Source organism: Sparus aurata, chromosome 21 (genome assembly GCF_900880675.1).
Source record: "Sparus aurata chromosome 21, fSpaAur1.1, whole genome shotgun sequence".
Taxonomy (NCBI): Eukaryota; Metazoa; Chordata; class Actinopteri; order Spariformes; family Sparidae; genus Sparus; species Sparus aurata.
In genome coordinates, this window is record NC_044207.1 from 1,869,669 (window position 1) to 1,875,201 (window position 5,533).

Sequence of the window (5,533 nt, forward strand, 5' to 3'; positions counted from 1 at the left end):
GGCCTCCCTCTTTCCGCTTAGTGTATAGCCTCAGGGTGCTGGACTTTGGGGTGGAACCCTCCGTGCATGGTGAGGAGCTTTCTAGTCTTGATATCTGTGGCTTCTATCTCCTCCTTTGACCAGCTCATGATACCAGCGGAGTATCTGATGACTGGTAGTGCGTACATGTTGATGGCTCGGATCTTGTTCTTACCATTCAGCTGACTTTTCAGGACTTGCCTTACTCTCTGGAGGTATTTGGCTGTGGTTGACTTCCTTCGTGCTTTCCATTAGCCTGTGGGATGCCCAGGTACTTGTAGCTGTCTTGGATATCACCTATGTTGCCCTCTGGTAGGTCAATCCCTCAGTCCTGATCATCTTGCCTCTCTTTGAGACCATCCGGCCACACTTGTCCAATCCGAATGACATCCCTATGTCATCGCTGTAGATCCTGGTGGTGTGGATTAGTGAGTCTATTTCTCGCTCGCTCCTGGCATACAGCTTGATGTCATCCATGTAGAGCAGGTGGCTGATTGTTGCCCCACTACGGAATCGGTACCCGTAGCCGCTCTTCGTGATGATCTGACTGAGGGGGGTGAGGTCTCTGCAGAACGGCAGTGTTGATAGCGCATCCCCTTGGTATATGCCACAGTTGATGTTGACTTGGGCAATCGGCTTTGAATTGGCCTCTAGGGTTGTCTTCCACATTTCCATCGAGTTCTGGATGAAGGCCCTTAGGTTCCTGTTGATCTTATACAGTTCCAGACATTCCAGTATCCATGTGTGCGGCATTGAGTCGTAGGCTTTCTTGTAGTCAATCCAGTCAGAGCACAGGTTGGTCTGTCTCTTCTTATAGTCTCGGGTGACTGTTCTATCAACCAGTAGCTGGTGCTTCGCTCCTCTGGTGTTACTGCCAATTCCTTTCTGTGCCTCGCTCATGTATTGAGCGACATGCTTAGTCATTTTTGCCGCAATGATGCCTGACAGGGCCTTCCATGTTGTGCAGAAGCAGGTAATTGGCCGGTAGTTGGATGGGATTGGTCCCTTCTGGGGGTCCTTCATGATAAGGACTGTCCTGCCCTGGGTTAGCCACTCTGGGTGGGTCCCATCCCTCAGCAGCTGGTTCATCTGTGCTGCTAGGCGTTCATGGAGTGCAGTTAGCTTCTTTAGTCAGTACGTATGGATCATATCAGGGCCTGGTGCTGTCCAGCTCTTCATCTTTGACACTCTTTCTTGGATGTCTGCCATTGAGATGGTTACTGGTTCTTGTTCTGGGATGTTGTTGTGGTCAGCTCTCAGGTCCACTAACCATTGGGCATCGGTGTTGTGTGATGCCTTTCTTTCCCATATGTCTGACTGGTTGTTGTTTCCCTGCCACTGAGAGTACACCTTGGCTGGTTCAGTGGAGAACAGCTTGTTTATTCTCCTGGCCTCTCCCTCCTTGGTGTATCTCTTCAACCGGGTGGCCAGACCTGTTAGTCGTTGTTTGGCAGTTTCGAGTGCCTCTGGTATGGAGACTGAGTTGCACTTCCTGGGTGCCCCTTTATTTACCATGTTTCCTTTCTGCAGTTCAGCTAGCTGGCTAACTTCTCTCCGTGTTACCTTTATCTTGGCCTCTAACCGTCTCTTCCATGGTGGGCACTGTTTGTTATGTCCCCAACCCACCTTATACCCAAGCATCTCCATGATGACTGTTGCTGTACTGTGTATCAGCTTGTTGGTCTCAGTGATGGTTCCTGTGGGGATTGTCTTCAGAGCAGCATTCACATCCTCTAGTACATATGTGTCAAACTCAAGGCCCGCGGGCCAAATCCGGCCCGCCACGTCATTTTATGTGGCCCGCGAGAGCTTAAAAGTATACAATTGTCTTAAAATAAAAGTCTACACTGCTTTACAGTGTACAGTGACCATAAACTACATCTCCCACAATGCATGTCGATGACCCGATAACCCGACGTGCATTGTGTGACCCGCGAAAAGACCGCATCCTGCCGCGAGATCCCAGTGTTTCCATATCAGCGTTTGACTAAAGCGGATTTCTAAGAAGTGATGGAGAAGTTGTCCACAAATTAAAAGGCAGACTGCAGCTGCAGCAGAATGTGTTCACCAAAGCTACCGCTAAAAGTGATGCAGCAGTGAAAGCTAGCTTTATTGTGGCTGAAGAAATCACCCGAGCGTCCAAGTGTTTTTCGGAGGGCGCATTTGTGAAGCGGTGGAAGCTAAAGGTGTGTGAGCAGGTGTGTGAGCAGGTGTGTGAGCAGGTGTGCCCCGACCAGAATCAGACTTTTAACAATATCAGTTTGTCAAGAAACACCATCGCAGACCGAGTTAAGGAACTAGCAGACAATCTGACAACACAGCTGGCCGAAGAGTCACGCAGTTACCTGCTTTTTCGCGGACAACATGGATAAAGCGCATCTGTCCAATTTCATAAGAGGCGTGAAGGCAGACTTCACCATCAGCGACGAGCTCTTGGATGTAGCTGCCATGCATGGGACGACGACAACGGGCAGGAACATTTTTGATGCGGTGGAAAGGTCGGTGAGTAAAACTAAATTACCGTGGGACAAGTTGATGGGTTAACTACCGATGGTGCATCTGCAATGTGTGGAGGAAAAACGGGCTTGGTTGGATTAGTGAAGTCATCACACAAGAAGTCCGACATGGTCACAGCTTTCCAGCGAAAACTACACCTGTGGAGGTCCCAGTTGGAACAGGACAATGTTGCCCACTTTCCTGTCTGTCAAAGCATCTCAGCCTCAGTTCCTGGTGCTTTTTCATGTGCTCTGTTAATGCCACATATTCAGTGTGTTTACAGGTGTATGTGTTCAAATATTTACTGTAATCAAAACCATCTCTCATTACCTCTGCAAGGCTCTCTGCTTTTTGTTTTTCTAAAATGCCACACACATGAGACGTGTTTTAGCAGCTCAGAATTATTTGTGTGCCATAGTTCTGCCCAACTCAACAGTGACAAAAACATTTTGAACAAAGTTGATTTAATAACTTGTGTGTGATCATATTTGGCTTATCTTTGTTATTAATTTGAAAAGTCTGATCTGTGATTGATGGAGTAATGGTGGGTTTCTTAACCTGATAAATTAAAGGGACCAGTTATAATTACAGAGCAATGTGCTTAAATATATTTTTACATTTATGTAAATGCTTGTTCAATATTTGTACAGTTGAATAAATAATAATTAAATGCAGAGACACTTATTTGTTACAATATTTTACGGAGTAGTTACATTCATACAGTCTTACAGTTACAACCGGCCCTTTAAGGGCAAGCATAATGTTGATGTGGCCCGGGCTGAAAATGAGTTTGACACCCCTGCTCTAGTAGACCTTCTGAAGGTACTTGGCAACTCAGCTTCGGTATTCGTCGGGGGCTCCAGGTTTCTAGTTAGGTCACGATCTTCCTTCTCAGGTCAGCAGCTCTTGTGTTGAGGCTGTTGGTATCTGTTGGGGCTTGGTACCCAATCTCTGGTTGTGGGGATGATGATGACATCTCCCCGCTGACCTGTCGTCCTGGCTCCCCCTTGCCGTAGCATCGTTGTTGTACTTCATTGATCGCTAGTTGTGATAGTAGATTTCGATTACGGATGTTGGAACACTGGGCTAACAGCTGTTTCTTTGTTAGCCTTGATTGTGGGTTTCGAAGCATCCAATGGTCCCACATTCGCTGCATTGATGAGTATCAGTGTTTTTTCAACATTTTGAAGACATTTTAAAAATACCGCGGTATACCGATAAACATGATAATTTTGGCCACTATTACCGCGGTGAGAAATGTTCATACTGTTGCATCCCTAGGTGGAGGCAGACAGCAGTGTTCCATTATTTCCTGTTAGGACACTACACTGACATTATCACACTGATACAGGGGACACTCATCAAAAACAAAAACAGAGATGTATTCAACTTCTTTTTTAAATTTTGTTTTAAATCAGTAATCCTTGAAACCTTTACTCAGCAGTAGAATGTATCTAAGTAGATTTATTCAAGTACTGTACTTAAAGCTGTAGTCTGTAACTATTTTTTTATGTTATATTTGCCAAAATTGTCATTATGATCTGACAGTAGAATTGGATACAGCTCAGCTGTGTAAAAATCCACTGTCTGTGCTCCACCCAATACAACCAATCGGAGCCAAGGTCAATGTCTGAGAAGTGTCAATCACTCTCCTGCGCTGCTGGCAGCCCCCCTCCCTCTCGCAGTATGTACTGGGCGGGTACTCGGCATATCTACAGTCAGTGCGTTTACATGACACTCAAGAAAACCGAATTACTGTGTTAGTCCGATTATGATCGGATCTTTAAGATGCATGTATACACCTTAGTCGGACTAAAATCGGATCGGATTTCTCATAGTCGAATTAAAGCACCCAGATTATTCGATTGATAGTCGCATTAAACCTGCATGTATACGTTCCAGCGGATCGGATTGGATTTTGAGTTCTGCACAGGCGCAAGATTTTTCCCTGGGGCCATGAGCCGGAAGTAGACGGATGGCGGCGGCGGCGGCGTCTTACCTCCGAAATCATCGTAAGAAAGAGCGCCATTGTGCATCTAGTTTGTGTAATTATCATGTACACCATATACGAAGTGTACAAAGATGTAGCTTCGTCTCGCTCTTCATACGCCATCTTTCTTGAATGCCGAGGCAGCTGGTGACGTATAGAGGTCAGCCAGAGGTGTTTCTGTTACCACTGGTTGAAATGGGCACAGCGCCACCTAGCGTACCGGGGTATGACATGCTCCGGCCCAATAATCCGATTTTCTCACCGGCATGTATACCGGATAATTGCAGTTGTCTGATTGAGTAGCATAGTCGAACTATGGCTGTAATCCGACTAAGCTGTGCATGTAAACGCACTGAGTGATCTGCATGAGCCACTCATCCTTGTAATTTTGTTGTATTGGTCAGAAAGAGAACAATCAGGGCTTATGTTGTAGCATTTCCCAGATCTCAGCGGCTTTCCAGTTGCTCATCTTGACATCTGTGGATGAAGTGATAAACTGTGATCAGCTGTTTCCTGGATTTAAAACTCCAGTCCACGTCATCTACACCTCTGCTCATCTCACGCAATTGCCGGCACATCGACGACTTGGATATAAATAGCACTGGAGGTGGCAAAAAGTGTACCCTCGGAGGCGTCATATTGGCGGACCAAAAAAGACCCCAATATACTGCGGTCTGTCTAAATTCGCAGACCTAGCTGCAAGAAAGACAGCCAAATTGGCGGATTGCTGACAGTAGAGATATTCTGCCGGTGAGAGATTCTGTTTTTCAGGCTGAAATGTGACGAAGAGTTGATAGGACAGGCAGGAGGACAGAGGCTTCTCCACATATATCTGCAGTATTTTTTTCCTCATAAGTTGCCAAAGACAGTTACTACTTTGGTTTGGTCATGTAACGTTGCTTTTTGGAAGATTTCTCTTTATTAAGATGAGTGAGGGACCTCCATTCACACTGGTTTGGTACTGGCCCTGATACTACCTCCAGAAGCGGTTCAGTGCCAGAGCAAAATTTCACCCCTCGGCGCCTCCGA